Source organism: Dermacentor albipictus, chromosome 8, assembly GCF_038994185.2.
Source record: "Dermacentor albipictus isolate Rhodes 1998 colony chromosome 8, USDA_Dalb.pri_finalv2, whole genome shotgun sequence".
Lineage (NCBI taxonomy): Eukaryota > Metazoa > Arthropoda > Arachnida > Ixodida > Ixodidae > Dermacentor > Dermacentor albipictus.
Genome location: NC_091828.1, coordinates 35,666,782 through 35,688,205, shown reverse-complemented (window position 1 = coordinate 35,688,205; position 21,424 = coordinate 35,666,782). Strand labels below are relative to the sequence as shown.

The following is a 21,424-nucleotide window of genomic DNA, read 5'->3' as shown; positions in this document are numbered from 1 at the left end:
AATGCGAAAGCGTATACTCAAGAGTATGTTTATCTGTTGCAAGGCTTGCAGTCTGAGTAACGGTGGCAGCTGTTCGCTGGACCCAACCTCTTGCAGCTCGGCCAAGGACACATTGATCGTGCTGCGGAGAGGCGGGCACAACTTGAGCGCAGTCCACATACAAGCTGCTTCTACGTCGCATCGTCTACAACGGAAGTTGTGAGCACCGCAATCAAAGAGGCCCTCCTGAAGTGGTCCACTAATTATCTAAGAGGACAAGCGCTTCTTCCCCAGTGATGATCACACCTCAACAGTGAACACTGGGAATATAGACAGCACCTCTTGATTCACTACGGTGGTTGCTTAATGCGAGTGGCTTTGATGCACTCCCGAGCCTGAAATAGTCGCGGTTACCAAGTTTTCATGCGGCGAGCGTCATGGTGAGCGCAATGCGGCTTAAGGATGACCCGCTGTTTGGAGTCGACTCTCGGCGGAGCTGGATCACAGCCTTCTTCTGTGCTTGGGTGTTGTTCCTGGCCATGGCGACGCCCCGTATGGCTGGCATTTTCTTTTACGGAATCATGGAAACATTCGGGGCAACCAGAAATGAGGCTTCGTGGCCGTTGTCCCTGGCGGGTACCTTCACAGTATTAGGAGGTACGTGATTAACAACGAACTAATCTTCGTCGAATTTAATTAGGACTTCACTGGAGATTCATTTCGCTGCAGGCTCCGAAAAACCAAGCTTCTTTTGTGGTATTTATTTGTGTATACGAGGACTATATCACGTACGACTATGCCTAAATACTAACCATCCAGGGAAAACTTGCAATAAATTGCAAATCTTGAGCTCTGCAGGGTCCTCAGAAAGGTCGTGCGATGCACAACATAGGTAAATAAACGCTTGGACAAAGGCTATACTAAATGGCGCATCAACTTTTCTAAAGAATTAATTACCGTTCTCCGCAGGCGGTTATTGCGAAGTATTTACGGTGCACCGTTTTTCTATGGACCCTGAGCACTCCAGCGCTACACGAGCAGTTTTTAATGCGTAAGCATTGTTTGGCGAGTACCCAAGCCACGTCAGGCGAAAATTGTAATGCCTTGCATCTGCAAAAAACTGCGTAATTTGCCAAGGTAACACATTTACTAGGTATGACAGTGTAAAGATAGATGAGTGGCAGCTTTATAAGTGATAAGGAACAATTTAAACCGAAAAGTATTGCAAAGAGAATAGTGATAGAGATACATGTGGCTCCTTACAAAACGCATGGGCAAACTCACAGTATGGGTGGGCCAACTAGAATTTCGCGTTGGTCAACTTAAAATTTGGAGGTGATGCAATTGTAATTTAGAGGTGGCAAACTCTAACTTGGGGGTGTTCCAAATGAAAATTATAGGTGCGTCAAATTGATATTTGGGGCTGGAGGGTGACCCAACTTGCTTTTCGGGGTGGGCCAGCTTGAAATTTGGGAATTGCTACAGCTCAAATGTCTGGTTGGGCCAACTTGACTTTTGCGGGTGGATCTACCTAAATTTGGCGTTTGGCCAACTTAAAAATTGGGTATGGGCCAACTCGACATTTTGGTGCGACCCATTGTCCCATTCAACGTTTTTGAGCGTCCCTCGACTTACGAAGTTGCGGGCAAGCGAGCACGTCCAGATGCTTGGCGTATTTTCATTGGGCCTTACCTAGACACAGTCAGAACGCAGGCGAGAGCATGCGTGGACGAGGACCGCGTGCAAAACACAGGCTTGTGAGGGTGACAGCGAGTGTGACATGGCTTCGCAGCGATGCACTCTCCCCTCACGCAACGCCTCACGCGCTACTGCGGCAGCTAGTGTTCTTTCGTGATTTTCCCTTCCGACCACCATGCTCCGTCGAGGCTCACTCGTGCCCGGCGTTCTGCCCCAATTGGTACGATTGTATTGAAGGGGCCGAATTCGGCAAGAAAACCTCCCAGTCTCCTACAAAAGGCTACTTATTCTCTACCTCCAGAAACGACATGAGTAGACGTGCATAAACTGGGTGAAGCAAGCTAGCTAAATTAAGCGAAACCGATGCCATAGCCGAGCAAACAACGCTTGCACACTAGTAGCCAAATGTCGGAATTTCTGTAGGACTTTTTTAACGTGGCCATTAACTGGGCAACCAAGGGAAATGCACAAATTTCTCGCATGGGTTCATGCATGGCTCTTCTATACGTTTAGGCAGGATACAAACTGCTCCTGCTTCTTGCATTATGTCAAAATAACGCCAGGCAAACGCTAGCATGATTTGTATGACTTGCACACAACTAAAGTTTGAGTTTTGTTATAGTGCGGATAGCTTTTCTCGAGGCCTCCGCCAGGTTTGGTGGTGGTTAGTGGTGTTTGCACTTTCATCGCAGATGCAAATACGCTGATGACATAGCAGGTACTCTCGTACAACCGAGAAGCAGGGTACATTCGTCACCGAAGCTAAACAGGTATTAGCACCGAAATGTTAGGCAGCCCTCTTGTGACTGACATGAGGGACAGGACACCGCTCGCTCCGGCTCACTCGGGTACCACGCGCACTTGTTCCTTCGTGCATGCTTGGGGCATCGGTGGCTGGAGCCGTACTTGATGAAGGATATGTCGACTCATTTCTGCTTATCTGCCTGAATCAAAGTTTTTACTTTAAATGCACGTGAGCCGAGAAAATCCGCGGCTTGGATTTCGCAAGCCATGTAGATTTGAAGGGGTTACTGATCTTGAGTTGCCCTTATGCACCGTGTGTGTCCATCAATTTTGCGTAAAAATTATGTCTGAAAATTCAACGTACGAAGTTGTGTATGATGCTTCGTTAAAGACCTTAGCTCTTCCGTATGAGGGACATCACATTCTCATAGAAGAAAAATCTTGGTATATGGTGTTAACAATATAAATCGGCGTTAGGACTCTGCCAACTGAAGCTTTCATCATGATTCTTATTATTCTGCCAAGTTGTTACAACCAAATGGGGCAACTTCATTATTGTGTAAAAGGATGAGTTAGGTGCGCTTCATATAAAAAAGTTTGCTACTATCTTTCAACATTCTCTGGAACAGGCACCCAGAAAACTCATTTCTCGTGGCTGTTAGCACGATGGTGCGTCATGTTCAATATCTACTGCACAAACTTCCCGAATGCAATAACATCTGTTACCTAAAAGAAATGTTTCTTAATTAAAATCAAGACCCAATCGATTGGCGCTATGTATCAATGACGCATTCACAGTGGTCCTCAGTAGTCTTTTTCGACAATATGGCATACCCCTCACGCAACAGACGCAGCCAACTGCCGTTATGGCGAGGCAAACATTATTTTCGATATGGATCTGTTTCCTGCAACTTCGAGTTGAAACCATGATGCAGTTTTTACAGCGCCAGTTGCAATGCCTAAAGTATACTTGAGACAAAATAGCATAGCTTAGGCTGCCTCGACGATGAAAATTCAAACACCTTCTGTCTTGCCACGTCTCGATGCGGCGTTGTTTATTTATACAAACTGGGAGCTATTCGCTTCGTCAAGGCGCAAAAGGAAACCTCGCGTGCCCGCTTCCTATGCAAGACACCGCGAGACTCAGATGAATTCACTTTTCTGACCTACACCAAGAAATAATGATATCTTGAGCAATGCTACTTAATGAGGCTTTGGCTTCTTTCTGACTGCAGCTATACGTTCCAAAAGGCACATTTCACATGAACATCTGCGCCGAGCAGCCTGTGTCAGTTCTACAAACAGATCATCAGTGAATTGCTCAAATGAGTTTAACGTGTAGCACGGAAAAGGGAATAAATTTTGGTACTTTCCTTTTCGTGTGCGGCAAACCAATGTGAGCCTCTCAATTACCTTACTTCAAATTACCGCCATTTAATATTAATTGTGAAGTACAGTTTAGTTATAATAAGCAGGTAATGAAGGAAGTGTTAATGATAGACCCTATTTTACAGTGTTAAGTTCTCGTGTTGCCGTGAAGCGTTACTGTGAAGAGGTGCAAAAATGGCAAATTTTAACATGAACTGCGTGTCTCGAGCAAATATGTTTTAGCGCTATAAAATCAAGGTAAATGTTGTGGAATTTATCTATATCCAGCGTTCGTGAGATGGTTCTTTCATCACGTCAGGTATTATATCCTAACGGGATTCTTATGTGCTGTTTCCGCTGTTAAGCTTTTATTATTCACCACAGCTACCACCCTAAAGCTTAAATCCGCACATGAAAGACTTGCAGTGGACTGGTCTGACCTTTCCGGCTGCCGCTGTAGCGTTACCTTTCAGAAATGTATTGTCGTCTAGCAAAAAGCTCTTGAAATTGATTTTCGCGAGCGAAGACGTCGTAAAAATATTTGTAAGACGACCGCCAAAGCATACAAGATTAGGGAACTTGGGCGAACAAACGGAAACACTGCACAAGACGCCCGGACACCACCATAACTGCAGCGGACGACAGGTGCGAGTTCGTGGCCTGACGTGATGCGAGTGGCACTCGAAGTTCCGCTGTAGTTAATTCGCTGCGCTGATAGCTCTTTGACAGACGCGCTGTCACATGACAGATATGGGTTATCAGAATGTGTAGATGCTATGGCTGAGCGCTCAGGAAGGGCAGCCCTCGCATTCCCCCTTCATCCTCTGCACCTGTGGGGCCTGTAGGAGAGCAGAAATTCTGTCGACATCCTCGCCGGGAAGGGAGACAACACCTGTATGACGAATTCGCTTATACCATGTATCCCAGTGAACGGGGGGTGAATTGTTTACATAAAAAAATGGAGGCTACGAGACTCGACTCAAAGAACAATGGGGCTCTGTTAGCCGTCGCCTTGCGCACAATGTAGATTTTTTCGGCGTCTTCATTAATTTCCTAATTCTTCAAAAGTGCTTCCCTAAATTCATGTTGTTACGCTAAAGCTACAGGATGGACGGAGGAAGAGCAAAACGAAGTACACTTGTGTTTGCAACAGCTCGGTGTCGGCGTGGTCCTTTTTAATCAATTTATTTTTAAATAAACCCACCCCGTTGTAGGAGCTTTGGTGGACGGTGCGGGGTAAAACGGCGCCCCCAAGAGCGACGACGAACCGGCCGCAGAAGCGCAATCTGTGGAGCTTCGCCGAAGTCGCCTAATTGCCGGTCTGCCATCACAGATGACTTCCGACGGTGACAATCCGCCACCTTCTTCCAGCTACCCATGGCACCCCAACATGAAACCACTAACCTTGGCCGCAAAAGCATGGCTCAGCTTTTACTAACGCGCAAGTCGGTTCAATGGCTAGAATGCCACCGCCCAGCCTAACAACGTTGCCTCCTTCCTCAAGGGAACCGCGTCTGTGTGGCATGAAAACCGCGAAGAAAGCATGGCGGCGTGGGGAAAGTTCGTAGACGAAATCAAGAAGTGATTCGGAGATCCGGCATCTAAGAAGAATTGTGCAGAGCAAACCCTAATGCAACGAGCCCAAGTTCCCGGCGAAACCTGCACGACGTACATCGAGGAAGTGCTCAAGTTGTTCAATGCCCTGGACCCCCAGATGACAGGAGAGGACAAAGTTGGCCATCTTTTAAAAGCAATCCCTTTGGACGTGTACCAGTTCCTCACCGGAAAAAAACTGTCTGGACTCTTTAAGTGACGTCATTCGGTACTGCCGTACATTTGAAGCCTTGGAAGCTCGGCGTATCACAATGGAAAGTCGGCCGCCTGGCCAACATAACTAAGTGTCGCCAGTGTTGACGTGATCACAGCTCCATACGACCTTGTATCAGTTATTCAGCAAATGGTGCGCGAAGAGCGCGACGGACGTGAGGCGGCTTCCCTCTCGACTTCGAGGGCTCGAGAGCCCTTTTCTCATTGTGTCTTCCGTGAGACGTCCATCAACGGCACCTCCATAGACGCCTATAACTTCACTCCTCGTTCAAGAGCGCCGAACCATACTAACAGCGCGCATCCCAGTTATAAGTTACATGACGGTTACTCAGTCATACCACTTGCAATTTCTCAAGAGTGGGACGGCCATGCCAGTTATCCTGCTACTGACGATTTCGGTGCATGCCGTGAGCGCCCCGTCTGCTTCCAACGCGATGTTCGCGGTCGTGTCGCCTGATTATGTCCTCATCACCGTCGCACGTCACCACCGTCCCATGAGTGATCTCGAAATTTTTAATCAGCCTATCAATCGGTACGGCGAGGGGACACGCTGGCCTTCTGACTCCGATAGCAGGACAAACCACCAGGTGAATTGCCGTAGTGACTCACCAGCCTTCTGTACGGAGCTTGACGTCACCGCGTTCACGCCAGCGCAGATCTCCATCTCCATGAAGACGTCTCACGTCACCACCGCCGGGAAACTAGGTGGCGTGACGAATGGAGGCGAAGCCGCCAGTCATCATGAACTACGCGCCCCTACGCCTCCACCAGTCACCATGTATCATAACAAGATTCGCCTTTTAGTGGACAATGTCACTACGTTGACCTTAGTGGACATAGGAGCATGTGTATCCGTTATAATCCTGGATTTCAAACCCCGACTAGGCCGTTAAGTGATTTTTCGATGGAATAACGCTGATGCATTTCGTGCGGTGAGTGGAGAGTTGCTCCGACCTATTGGACTGTGCACCGCGAACGTTTATTTCTCTGATAACGTACATCGAGCCGAACTTGCAGAGCTTGCTGAATCCACCCACAACGTAATTCTTCGTCTCGATTTTCAACAACAGTGCGGTGCCACTGTGGACTGCGGTACTGGAGAGGTTTTCCAGTCTCCTGTTGTTGACCAACATGCTACCTGTTCACACGCTCTCGCCGTCATTGAAGATGCTGCCTTGCCAGAACATTCCTTATCCAGAGTTCGAGTTGCTGCTTGCGGTGTCGATGGCGTTACATTCGATGCAATTGTTGGCCTGTGCATTCGATGGTTGTGAAGAAAAATGTGCTCGTACCTCAATGCGTCCTCTCTGCGACCTGCTGAAAAGCTACACTGTGGGTGTCAAATTTAGCCTCCCAGTCTGTTAAGCTACCCGGCGGTATGCGACTTGCCTCTTCTGAAGTGGATACCAGTCTAAGCATAGACGCTCTAACTAATAACACGTCACGCGAATCCCTAGAACACGGGGCTTACCACGGTGTCCCTGAACTAACAAGTCACTGTCTTGAGAGGAGCGTGAAGCCCTAGTCAGCGTCCTTAGCAAGCATGCGTTATTATTTGATTTCGCGAAAAACGCTAACAAAGTTCGCGTTCCAACTACGCGGGCTCGCGTCAGGAGGGACACGGGGTCGGCGCATCCCATCAGGCAGAAGCCTTACCGCGTGATCGCGTCAGGGCGCAAGATCATCGCTCAACAGGGCGGCGACACGCTAGCCAATGGCGTCATCCAAGATTTATCTAGTCCTCAGGCTTCGGCGGTCATCCTCATGAAAAAGAAAGATGGGTCCTGGAGGTTTTGTGCCGACCCCCAGCGTCTCAATTATGGGACGAAAAAGGATCTGTAACCACTTCCCCGGATCGATGACGTAATCAACAGCCTTCATTCTGCATCCTACCTTTGATCTGTAGACCTCTGATCGGGCTGCTGGCACATACCTATACAAAGAGAAAACCGCGTTTGTGACCCCAGATGGATTCAACCTCATGCCATTTGGTTTGTGCAACACGCCTGCAACATTTGAAAGGTATATGGACACACTACCACGTGAGCTCAAATGGGAGGTTTGTTTGTGTTATTTAGACGACGTCGTCATTTTTGGCCGCACTTTTTCAGAGCACAACCGTCGACTGGACATTGTTCTGACGTGCCCTTAACAAGCTGCCATTACCCTCAAGTCCAAGAAATGTCACTTTGGCCAACGCGAGGCGCAAGTACTTTGACATCTAGTTGACAAGCAGGGGGTGCGACCATACCTACAGAAGGTCGCCGCAGTTAGCTGCTTTAAACTGCACTCACAACACCAGCTGAGGAGCTTCTTGGGTATTTGCTCGTACTACCGACGTTTCGTGCCAAACTATGCCGATACTGCCTACCCTCTGACTTCATTGCTGCGCAAGGATAACCCTTTCATGTGCACAGCTGATTGCCATTCTTCGTTTCGTCAACTGAAGTTCCTGCTCCCTACTGGACCACTACTTCGCCATTTTGACCCCTCTGCCACCACAAATTTGCACACCGACGCGAGTAGAATCGGTCTCGGCGCCGTCCTCGTCCAGCGTTTTGGTGACGCCGAGCATGCCACTGCCTATGCCAGCCGTCGTTGAGCAAGGCCGAAAAAAATTACACCGTCCCTGAGCAAGAGTGTCTTGCTGCTGTCTTTAGAGTCCTGAAGCTCTGCCCATATGTCTACGCACGCCGCTTCACAAGTGTTACTGGTCACCATTCACTATGTTGGTTGGTTGGTCTCCGCGACGCGTCTGGCCGCCTTGCTTGATGAGTGCTACATTTGCAGGAAGTTGACTTTGCAGTCCGTTACAAGAGTGGTCGACATCATCATGCGGCCGCTGACTGTCTTTAGAGGCTCCCCCTACCAACAAGTGCATGTGACACCGACTATTTCGATGAATTTGTGGCTGTCATCGACCACATGCTTTTTCCCGACCTAGCCACTTTCCAGGAAAAGCAGCGTGACGACCGCAGCCTGGATGCGCTCTTCGCCTCACCTGCTCAACCAACATGTAAAAATTGCTTTGTCATCCAAGATGGCCTGCTCTAGAAGAAGAATTATGTGGCTGATGGCATCCGCCTCCTCTTGGTGTCCCCAAGAATTTGAGAAAACCCATGTGCCCCGTGCCATGCACGACCACTCGACTGCTGTGCACCTCTGTTTTAGCAGAAAATACCAGCGGATTCATAACCTATTCTACCGGGCTAGTATGCGACAGGATATAGAAAAGTACATGGCCAGTTGTAACAAGTGCCAGCAAGTCAAGCGCCCTGATACTGCTCTGGTCGGATTCCATCACCCTGGGGTGCCACCGTCATCTCCTTTGGAAATGGTTGGAGTGGACCTTCTCCGCCCATTGGCACGCTCAACAAGCAACAACCGTTGGATTATAGTCTACGTCGGCCATCTGCCGCGTTATGCTGAAACGGCAGCGATGCCATCGGCTACGGCTCTTGATATTTCAAGCTCCCTCCTGTCCTCCGTTATGCTGTGTCATGGACCCCGTCATTTTATTGTGAGCGATCGTGGTTGCCAGTTTGTGGCCGACGTAGTCGAAGAACTGTTGTGTCTCTGTGCGTGCCAGTTTCGCCACGCGTCCCCGTTTCACCCGCAGACACATGGTTTCGCTGAGGGTACTAACAGAACTTTGACCGACATGCTTTCGATCTGCGTCGATTCCAGGCACAGAAATTGCGATGATATATTCCCTTTTACCACATACGCCTAAACACTGCAAAGCATGAAACTACTGGCTACAGTCCTTTCTATCTTCTTTATGTCAGACAGCTTCCTTGAAAACATTCTACCTTTTACTCCTCATGCGGACTCTTCTATTGGACAGACTCTCTGCCTCGGTGAGGAAGCGCGCCGCATAGCTCAGCTCCGTACGTTGGCATCCCAGGACTACTCCATCAGCTACGACTCACGCCATAAGAACGTGTCGTACGACAAAGGGGCCGTAGTATGGCTTTGGACACTACTTCGCCAGCGCGGCCTGTGCCAGAAGTTTCTTGCTTGTTACACCGGGACTTTCGTCATCACTGATCGCCCAAATGCTGTGACCTATTTGATTGCTGGTCTCGTTTCTAATGGCTACCCGTCTAAGAAGACGCTGCTTGCTCATGTCGCCAGCCTGAAAAGCTGTCATACCCGTGACTCCGAGTGGACGTGACAATTACTCGCCCAGCGGGCTTCGTCTATGAAGGGAAGAGTGTTACGCTGAAAGTACAGGCAGAACGGAGGAAGAGAATAACGAAGTGCGCTTGTCTTTGCAGCGGCTCGGTGTCGGCGCAGTCCCTTCTCATCAATTCATCTTTAAAAAACGCACCTATCGTAACAATATTAATTGGCTACTTGCGTGAGCCTGAATGGTAAAGTGTACATCACATTGCGAAATATTTATTCAATAGTTTCCAGCTCGCGATAATTCCCCCGGTTATCTTTTCGGTGCTTCAAAATTGTGGCGCAATCTGAAAAAGAGTACGAAATGAATACGCGAAAAAAATACACAAATGCGCCCCACGCGCGGCTGCACTGTCTTAAACATGGGTTGAAATGAATCAGCACTGCCTAACTGCCGACATCCCGATCCCGATAAATAAAGAAGGCGACGGTGCAGGTGTTGGCGGCGGCTATGAAAAAGCAGCCACACCCCTCCGCTTGTTAGATCACTGCGCACTGGCATACGCCGACGATAACAAATACCACAGAAGCGAGGGAAAGAAATTATTGTCGCACTATGCGCTATTGCTTGCAAGCCAAAGTGACGCGCTCACCCTGTCAAAATCTCGCAGTCACGAAGTCAATCGCAGAGTGATGACTCCTTGAAACCCCTTTGGAAGCACTACCGTCGCGCAAGTGAAACGTGCCAGCCTATCAGCCCTTCATTTTTTTTTAATTATGGAGTTTTACGTGCCAAAACCACTCTCCGATTATAAGGCACGCCATAGTGGAGGACTCCGGAAATTTCGACCAGCTGGGGTTCTTTAACGTGCACCTAAATCTAAGTGCACGGGTGTTTTCGCATTTCGCCCCCATCGATCCCTTCATATTCTGTTTCTCGATTTCCCTAACAACTTTGACGAGCGAAAACCACAGGTGAGGAAAATGTAGTGTGTTTAAAACAGCTGAATATGGTGTTTCCGAATGCGATGCACAGTTTAACATGCAGGCTGACGCAATTATGTAATAATAAGTTTAGGCAATCCATATGAAATAATTATCGAATCAATGATAACAAAGAATTCACCAGTGTGCGGAAGGCAACTGATCGGAAAACATTGTTGGTGCCATCGTCATACCTGATAGCACTGTTATATTTAATTGGTTGGACCCGCGTTAGATGGGCCACAGGGTTTTTATAGCTACCTATATAGACGGGCGTTTTCAATATGCAATGAAGCAGGAAACGCTACCTCAATATCGTCATTGCAAAAAATATGCGCCTTCAAGCTAATCATTCATCTTATAAAGCAAATGACTTTCTAGAAGTGCCCGGCTACGCCTTTACATCATGGAGGACGAAAAGCGTAGGAGAGGCCCCAGCCAGCAGGGACGTGTTCGAGAAAGTGTGGCGGAAGTCACGTGCTATTTTTCACAGAGCAGCACTGAGAATGGTACCCCGAAAGTTAATATTCCCATAGCAACCGCACTCCTGAAGCTCTTGCTGTTGTTCTAGGCCGCTGAAAACACAAGCTGACTTCGGAGCATGGTGTGTAAGCTTTAAAGATGTGTTCTGGGTCTGTGAGTGCGAGTGCCAGTCTGCAAACGACACACTCAAGTATTGACGACGCCCGTCTTCGTCATCTTCTTCAACGTGCCACGGAAAAGCACAGGAGCGCGTCTGCTTCAATAAAACTGTAACAGAAGTTTCGCAGGCTTTCTTCTGATGCGCCTCGGCAGCACAAACCTCCGGCAGCTCGTAGCAATGCAAGTTCAAAGATCGCGCCTATCTGTACCGACGATCTGATTGGAGGCACAAATGAAGATGGTACACAAACGTGGCTGCATTTCCGGCCTCAAAAACGTGACGGCAAGGCCTCTCCTATTTTGTATGTTTCCTCCATGCCGTACATTGATAGTCATCATCTATACCTGGCGACAACTTTCTGTGGCAGTCCAGTAAACGCAACTGGGGCGGAGCATATGCACATGTATTACAGCGCGAAGTAGTCCGAACCTTTCGCTCGAGGTTTCGGTTTTCGGTTGCACCGGCTCCTTTCGCAAATGGGTGTTTTTGGTGATTGCTTTTGTGCATGCATTTGGTAAATATATATTAGCCGTGTTAAGGTCGCCTCCAGCGAAATGCGGCCGCCGTAGCCGGGATTCGATCCCGCGACCTCGTGCTCAGCAGCCCAACACCATAGCCACTGAGCAACCATGGCGGGTCTTTCGCAAGTAACCATAACCTTTAAGGAATCGCCGTCGTAGCTACGTACAGTCGCAATCAATATGAAGGTGATCGCGCGAGCATCGACCAGCGGGCCTTTCCAGCTGCATAGCGGCCGATATCGGAACTGCGACGATAAAGATTGCGTTGCCTTCTTTCCCTCGTAGGCTCTTCCGGGCTACAACCGTCACCCCTATCACTCCCTCGCCACCTTTTTCCTGTGTTTGTTCTCTGGGCTTCGGTTTATCTGCATTAATTGTATATCATTTCTTTTTCATTTTTGCCGATCTAGCAGGGGCGGATCTTTCTGCCGTCACAGGTTTTGATAGCAATGTCGCTGTTTCTACGGCCCACATGCGCCGGACTGGTAATGCAAAGAAAAGAAAAGTCACTGGGCGTCCTCAGTTTGCAGCTTCCGGCGAGCATTTCAGACTTATCAGAGCCTCTTCGTGACAAATAAATGCCGTTTCTTTTGTTCCCGCCTTCAGTCGCCCCCAGTATGCCACGGCAGTTAACTGCGGAGGAAAGGAGCAAAATAATCGGTCTAGGAAAGGCAGGCTTCTCTCAGAAAAAAATTGCTGTCATGGTAGGCCGTCCACAGAAAACTGTAAACCATACCTTCAATGCCTATTTCAGAGAGAACCGTGTAGCGGATGTCCTTCATCGTCGCCGGCCCAGGAAGACGACTGAATATGAAGACTACCTCTCTGTAACTTCAGCTGTCCAAGACCCCTTCACAACAGCAAAAAAAAAAAAATGCCGAGCAGCTCGACGCTGATGTTAGGCCGACCACTATTCGAAGGCGACTTCATTAGGCAAGTCTGAAGAGTCACGTACCCGCAAGGAAGCCCCTCCTTACAGCAACTTACCTTCAGAAACAGTTAGAATTTGCCAACCGTCACAGAAACTGGACGTCGCACCAATGGCAGCAAGTTATATTAAGCGACGAGTCCGTATTCTCCACTTGCTGGAACCAGCGCCTCCGCGTCTGGAGGGTCTCTGGGTCCAGGAAAAATAATAAGATAGAAATGCGCATGCTTTTTGCGCATTTCAACATTGACTTTTTCTTTCTCTTTTCCGGAAGGTGCGATAAGGATAACGACCTGAACTTTGCTGCCAGCAAGCGTGTCTCTGTGAACGTGTGGAGTGCCATCAGCTACGCAGGTCTTGGCCCGCTGTACCGCATTCCGGGAAGGCTGACAGCAGAAGCATACATAGACATTTCTAACAGCATTCTTCACCCATATGCTCCCATCGCACAGCTGCAGTGGCCTCCGCGGAGTCCGTACCTCCACATCATTGAAAACATTTGGGGGATTATAAAAGCTAACCTGGCTCGCATGCATCCGGACACAAGGGAGTCTTGAAACATTGTGGCAAGCGCTAGAAGGCGAATGGAATCGCATTCGAGGAGACCGAGGTTCCGGAAGGTGTGATGACGAATACGTCCTGAACTTTGCTGCCAGCAAACGTGTCTCTGGGAACGTGTGGGGTGCCACCAGCTACGCAGGTCTTGGACTGTTGTACCGCATTCGGGGGAGGCTGACTGCTGAAGCTTACACAGAAATTTGTAACAGCATTCTTCTCCCGTGTGCTCCCATCGCAAAGCTGCAGTGGCCACCGCGGAGTCCGGACCTCAACATAATTGAAAACACTTGGGTGATTATAAAAGCTAACCTGGCTCGCATGCATCCGGACACAGGGAGTCCAGAAACATTGCGGCAAGTGGTAGAAGGCAAATCGAATCGCATTCAAGGAGACCGGTCATAGCAGAGTCACTCTATGCATCTTTGCCCAGGAGAATTGAAGACCTCCAAAGGAAAGGAGGGCACCCTATCATGTATTGATAGAAAGTCAATGCACGTCTGAAGCGGGCATTATCGACAGAGTTTATGTTGCATGTTATGGATGACTGCAGCGTGCTGAAAATTATCCTTTTTTTGCAGTGAATAAAATACTGATCAATGTTATGCCTTAATTCGTTTTGCCTCTTTAATAGCAACTTTTGCGGCTGCAGGCAAAAAGAAGAAGCGAACGGCAGTGTTAAACACCGAAACAGTTGATGGTATTACAATATTGTAGCATTGTAGTTACAGGAAAATGAAGGCGCAGTAGATGTCACCCCTGGTACACAAGGCAGTGACGAAAAGGACAGAGAAATTGCGTAGTAGAGGGCACCGTAATGATAAGGGGTGTTACGCTTCGCCTACGACCCGCGGTATAGCCGGCGCGGATGCAACGGACGCCGGGGCTTCGTTCAAAGCGGCGGACATTTTGGCCCGTTCAGCGCTGCCGCAACGCCTCCTGCCATGCGCGTCCAGGCAGGTTTCAATGCCACGTGTCATCGTGTGTGTGTGTGTGTGTGTGTGTGTGTGTGTGTGTGTGTGTGTGTGTGCAAGTTGGTGCCCACGCTTGTCAAAGCACGGCAGTCGGGGAGAGGAGCTCCCCAAGTGTGAAGCGAGGAGGTCTGAGCGGCGCCGGCCCGGCGGATGCGTCACCTTCTAGTCTCAACGTGTCCGCGCGGCGCCGTCAGGTGCGCCCAACCAGAGCCGTTTCTTCTTGCCCTCAACTCCAAGAGTATAAAAGCACCTGCCCTCGGACGCCATGAAAGAGTCTCCGAATTCTTCCGTCGAGTAGCGTGCTCTCCCGTCTCTCCACTTCGGTCGACCTGACCGACCGCTCTTTTGCGATGCTAGAATAGACTAGTTGTTCTGTTAGCAGTCGACTCATGCTTTGTCAGGACCTTCGGATGCTTCCAGTTGTGCCCCAGGCCGCCAGGCCAACGCCACCCTTGGGGCTTGCGACCCAGATGCAACAACTGTCTGCCAGCAGTGAGATCGCGGCAATGGAGGCCACCAGCGAAGATATGCGGTCGACTGTATGCCGAGCATCACAACGACCATCCGGGAGCAGTGCAACGAGCCCTGTGTGATGACTGGTTGCCTGCAGCGAAACGACCAAGCTGAATTCTTGGCTGCGAGGTTTGGTGAGTGCGGGACTTTTTTCTTCTGAGTTTTGCGAGGCTTGTGTTAGTGTCAGAAACAGATCTGGTAATTGTGGTTGTCCTTGCTGCCGGGTTAGTTTGCGGTAAGACAATAGTAGGCAGTAGAGAAAGCAGCATTCAGAGCAGCCATGGATTTGAAGTCGTTCCGCAAACCGAGATTGCTGGAGCTTGCAAGAGAGTTGGGTCAGGATGTCTCAGACAAACTCAGAAAACCAGAACTGCTAAGGGCTATTCTTGAGTCAGAAGTTGAGGATGACGAGCTGTCGGAATGCCTTGAGACCATTGAGGAGAGGGCAAAAAGACAGGAGCGGAAACTTAGAGAGCAAAAAGAGAAACAGGAGCGCGAACTTAAAGAGCAGAAAGAGAAAGATGAGCGCCAACGTCAAGAACAGAAAGAGAAAGATGAGCGCGAACAAAAAGAGCAGAAAGAAAAAGAAGAGCGCGACCACGCTTTGGAAATGAAGCGTCTCGAGGTAGAGATGAAACGCGCTCGTAATGGAAGTCAGGCACACGGTGCAGGAGAACGAGTATTGTTCAAAATGACTGACCTGATGTGGCCGTTTAAGCTTGGAGAGGACATGGTTTGTTTCTGGTTAACTTTGAGCGAACGTGCGAGAAGCAGGGGTTCTCTCGAGAAACGTGGCCACAGCGCTTGCTCACTTTGTTACCCGGCGAGGCGGCCGACGTAGTCGCTCGCTTGAAGAGAGAGGAGGCAGAGGATTTCGAACAAGTGAAATCGAGTCTGCTAAAAAACTACAGGCTGACAGCGGAGGCGTTCCGTCGGAAGTTTCGGGAAAATGAGAAAGGCAGAAGTGAGTCATATACAGAGTTTGCCTACAGGCTTATGTCAAACATGCAGGAGTGGCTCAAAGAAGAGGAAGCGTTTGGTGACCATGAGAAAGTTCTGCAGTGTTTCGGGCTGGAACAGTTTTATAGTCGGTTACCAGAGAACATGAGGTACTGGGTCTTGGATAGGCCAGACGTTAGTACGGTGGCTAAAGCCGCTGAGCTAGCCGAGGAATTTGTGACGGGTCGGGCTCGCGGAGCTAAGGACGGTCAAAAGGGTGAATTTGGCTCCAAATTTGAGAGGCCGAAGTTCACGCACATGAGAGCAAGGGGGGACACACGTAGTGCGGGTGCGAGTGAAAGCAGTCCGACCGAACGTAAGGAGACGACGGCAGCCGAAGCCGAACGCAGAAAGCGGTTCGAGACGAGGCAAGCGCACGTGTGTTATACGTGCCAGAAGCCGGGTCACATTGCGGCGCAGTGTCCGGAAACAAAAACAAATGTTGTGTTTTTGTCATTATGCAGCACTGACGAGAACATGAAGCTTCTCGAGCCTTGTATGCGAGACCTCCTCGTGAACGGGAAAGAGTGCCGAGTGCTTCGCGATTCCGCAGCTACAATGGATGTAGTTCACCCTTCTCACGTAAAACCCGATATGTTCACGGGCGAGTGCGCATGGATCAAGCAAGCCGTGGAAGCTCATAGCGTGTGTCTGCCTGTAGCAAAAGTGCTTATTGAAGGACCTTTAGGAGCACTTGAGACGGAGGCCGCGGTGTCATCTATGCTGCCCCCCCCCCCCCCCCCCCCCCCCAGTACCCGTACCTATTTTCGAACAGGTCCGATCACCTCCTGCGCGAGAAGGGGCTCTTGTTTGATGAGGCTAGCGTTCAGGCCATAACCAGATCGAAAGTTCGGGAGCTCGCTGCAAAGGCGGTAGTTGCTGGGCCAACGTTGTCGAACAATGAGAAAGGGTCAGAGGCGCAGCGAGCTGATATTCAGAGAATGTCCGAACTGAATAAAATTAAGCCTGTAGCGTTGAAGAGACCAGATACTGGAGAGGAAATGCCCGACACGGGAAAGTTAGAGGAGCTATCTGCAGATTTGCTCATCGCGCCTACGTCAGACGAACTTAATAGGCTGCTAAAAGTCAGCCGGTCGGCTTTGATAGCCGAGCAAAAAAAGGATGGCAGCCTAGAAAACATACGCTGCAATGTCAAGGAAGGTATCACCAAGAAAAATGCTCGTTTTGTGGAAAGAGGTGGGGTCCTGTACCGGCAGTATCTAGACCGCAGGGGAGTGGAGTTCGATCAGCTGATCGTGCCTCAGTACTACCGTTAGGATCTGTTGCGCTTGTCGCATGGGGGTTCGTGGTCCGGACACCTAGGAGTTAAGAAGACTAAGGACCATCTCTTGCAAGAGTACTATTGGCCAGGGCGTTTTCGTGACGCAGACCACTTTGTGAGGATATGTGACACCTGTCAGCGGGTGGGCAAACGAGGGGACAAATCGAGGGCGCGGTTGAAGTTGGTACCTATCATTACGGATCCTTTTAGACGGCTCGTTATTGATACAGTGGGACCTCTGCCGGTAACAGCTACGGGGTACGGACACATTTTGACTGTGATCTGCCCAGCGACAAAGTTCCCTGAAGCAGTGCCGCTTAAAGAACTCAGCTCAGTTGAGATAGTCAATGCACTACTGTCCATATTTGCGCGAGTTGGTTTTCCTGCGGAAATCCAGTCAGATCAGGGCACAGTGTTTACTAGCGCTTTGACGACAGCCTTTCTCGAAAGGTGCGCGGTAAAGCTGTTACACAGCTCAGTGTACCCCCCACAGTCGAATTCCGTTGAGAAGCTCCAATCCGTCATGAAGCGCGTGTTGAGAGCATTGTGGTTTGTACAACAAACTGACTGGGAGCTGTGTCTGCCTGGGGTGATGTTTGCATTAAGGACCACGCCGCATGCGGCTACGGGTTTTCGCCAGCTAAGCTGGTGTACGGTCGCTCGCTGCGGTCTCCGCTTCGCATGCTTCGAGAAGCATCACTGCCCTCTCCAATGGGTGCAGACTATCTCTTCCACAAATGGCCGCCTCCTGCGCTGGAGCCTCGCTTTGCAACAACTTTCCTTTGAGGTGCGTTACAAAAAGGGGAGTCTCAACGGTAACGCCGATGACTTAAGTCGAAGCCCCTAACGTAGGAATCAGCCTCAAAGTTGTTTGTTACTGATGTTTTTCTTCCTGAGGCAGAATTTTTAACATATTGCTTTTGTTTAGTGTTTCAAAGTCATGACGTGCTTTCTAGTGACATTTTCCAATTTGTGGACGCGTTCTGAGTGCTGCTAGACTACTGTAAGGAACTAGGCAGGAGTGTAAAAGGGGAAAGAGCCTGGCATGGCTTAGTGAGGGTTGTGTCGTGCCTGCTGACTGAGCGGTTGAGTTTCGGCGTAGTTCTAATGCTTGCTGGGAACGAGAACAAAAATGGCAACTCTCCCGAAGTCACTTTGCAGTGTCCTGTGTGAACCTGAATGTGAGAACGAGGCCTTCGCTGTGCGCAGCGCTCAAGAAACACCGAAGGACGACCGACTTCGGCTATGAGCATCATCGAGCGACATCCCGCCGGACAGCGGATGCAGTCCCCTGACCATCGGGATCTCCTTCTCCCGGCGGGGCGGTCTGTTACGTTTCGCCTACGACGCGCGGTATAGCCGGCGCGGATGCAACGAACGCCGGGGCTTCATTCAAAGCGGCGGACATTTTGGCCCGTTCAGCGCTGCCGCAACGCCTCCTGCCATGCGCGTCCAGGCATGTTTCAATGCCACGTGTCATCGTGTGTGTGTGTGTGCATGTTGGTGCCCACGCTTGTCAAAGCGCGGCAGCCGGTGAGAGGAGCTCCCTAAGTGTGAAGCGAGGAGGTCTGACCGGCGCCGGCCCGGCGGATGCGTCACCTTCTAGTCTCAACGTGTCCGCACGGCGCCGTCACGTGCGCCCAACCAGAGCCGTTCCTTCTTGGCCTCAACTCCGAGAGTGTAAAAGCAGCTGCCCCCGGACGCCAAGAGAGAGGCTCCGAATTCTTCCGTCGAGTAGCGTGCTCTCCCGTCTCTCCACTTCGGTCGACCTGACCGGCCGCTCTTTTGCGATGCTAGAATAAACAAGTTGCTCTTATAGCAGTCGAGTCATGCTTTGCCGGGACGTTCGTATGCTTCCAGTTGTGCCCCAGGCCGCCAGGCCAACGCTACCCTTGGCGCTTGCGACCCATTTGCAACAGGGGGCACTTGAGACTATTTTCGCGCTGTTAATGTGAAAGTGCTGATTCGAGATGTCATAGATCAGTATCTTATCTTTAATCGGTTGACTTAAATAATCCCAATCATCGGTATTCAATTACCACCGCTCCCCCCCCAAGAATGACATAGATCATGCCTTCACTTTTTTGAGTTTCCTCCATTCGCTCTATTGCTAACCGAAATTCAGGCGTGCAGTTATCCCTTATAGCGAAGTATCGGAGCCCACGTAAGCAATGGGCTAGAGAAAACACCTTTCCATTCCCATGACCGACCACCTTGGGCGGTTTTCGGTGTATTTTTTTCTGGATCGTGCCACGTCCGCCGCTTTCGCCTGCCGATTACTCATGTATCGCTTTTGAATTAATAATTTCGATCAGCTGGGAGCTGCAATATGTGCTGCCCTCGCAGAGCTAATAGATGCGGCAGTGTGCAGTGCAAATGAGGAATTAAAGAAAAAAAGTGAAACCTGACCCTATCGTTACGGAGAAGACTGCCCGCTCTTTGTGGAAGAGCCTGAGTGCAGCGGAAGATAGCGTAACTTTATTCCTGAAAGATAAAAAAATGCCGCGCAAGACGGCTTTTTCAAGCATAGGTTGACGCTCCCACGATTAACTTCCAATTGATTGCGTCCGGTCCAGCAGTATACACAAGATTACGACACGTGCGTATCTGTCTGCTGACGCGTAAAAAATACGAAAATTCGGACTTGCCAGAAGGGAGTGACAGCAGCTGAAGGAACAGCGAAAAGAGAGAGGGAAGCTACTTTGATGTTCCCCTCGCCGCGGAGGGTGAGGACGTAACGTGGCGCTACTCCTTTCCTCGGTCGCCGCTCGAGCGATCACCTTCATATTGATCGCCGCTGTACGAACTCAACTTCCGTCGAACCTTTATCCAAAATACACTATTTCGGAAAGTTTCGGAAAATGCCTTCGACTATGCTCTTTGTTGCCCATTCTAAATATACAATGCGCGGCATGCCATGCGATGTGCTTGATTGAAAGGAGCAAAGTCAACATCTCTGTTTGTACAAACTTTCTTTCCAGATGATTGCAGCATTCCAGAGCTATTCATAACTATACCCACAACTGGTATGTTCACCATCGAAATGCGCTTGTCCTGCATCCACCACGACTGCTTATCAGCTGTGCGCTCTCGATCACTGCGGCTGAGTTTTGGTGCAATTAAATTTTGGTGTACGTCAAAGAACGCATTTGTTAACGTATTTTGCACGTCAGCTTGGTTAAGCCTAAGGGGAAGCTTTCAAAATTCAAAGGAAAACGAAGTGGCGCACATTGTTCCAGGGTGGAGCTCTACGCTGTTCCTTGAGATCCTACTGTGGTTTTGGCACGTAAAATGTCAAGGTAAAATATTTCATATGCCGCGTCATTAGTAAAAGCTTCACGCAGAAGCCCAAGGACAAAGCACAATGTTGCGAACGCTTCTCGGATCGAGCCTGCATTCACAGCAGCTGTTCCATTCCGCTCATTTCGCTATCACTGGCATCGCTCTCCCTGCTCGTATCTGATACGAGTAAAATTGAAAGCTTGTCGAGGATTGCGTCGATGACGTGTCACGCAGCCAGAATTTCTCTTCGATCTTCTGACTAGAAGTACTCTTCCTAAGCCACTTGTGTGCCGTTACAAAATTGATGGTCTCCTGCAGCAACTTTTCGGCAGCTCTGATGATGAATGCGGTAATGTTAGCCACTACAGAACCTTTCACTTGACTCCCAATTAGCTCGATCAGATTCAACTCAAAGTGGTATGGAAGAAGCCTCGCGACGTCGTGACTGACAGCCTTAGCAACCACATCTGCGCCACTGGCTACAAACATCTTCTTTTGTTGGTTGACGAGCTCAAGCAACTCTGGCTTCATTTGACCGTGAGAAAATGCGATGTCTTTCTCGGTTAGCCAAGTCTGAATGTCAACCTTTCGTGCTGACGCTGTCGGTAGATTCCCGAGGTGATCACTCTCGTAGGGTGCATTGTCCGCTGCTATAACGGTGCGTGGTTTGATGTTTGGTAGAAGCTGCTCAGAGAAGCACTTCTCGCACCGTGGCCCATCCATTTTTTTGTGGTAGTCACGAGCTCCTCCCACTGCTCGGAAAATGAGGCAAGCATAAATTACGAAGCCATCGTCGCTACCGACGTGCAATAGGATCAGCCTGCCACCTTTGCCGCCGGGTGCGCGAAGGCCTCACGTGTGACGACGTTCAGGTCCTCCCAGACCTTTTCCTTGATATGTCTGGCATTGACGCAAGCTTCGTCAAAGTAGTATATGTTCCTGCAAATAAAAAACAAACAACGCAAAGGATTGAAGCATGGCTCCAGGCATACGCCGTTC

General features: G+C 49.7%; 1 pseudogene; it reads left to right on the top strand.

Annotated features, from left to right (window-relative positions):
- The first annotated feature begins 428 nt into the window (after nt 1-428).
- The window catches only part of LOC135901496 (monocarboxylate transporter 11-like), a 96,015-nt pseudogene continuing 75,019 nt past the window's right edge, over nt 429-21,424 (top strand).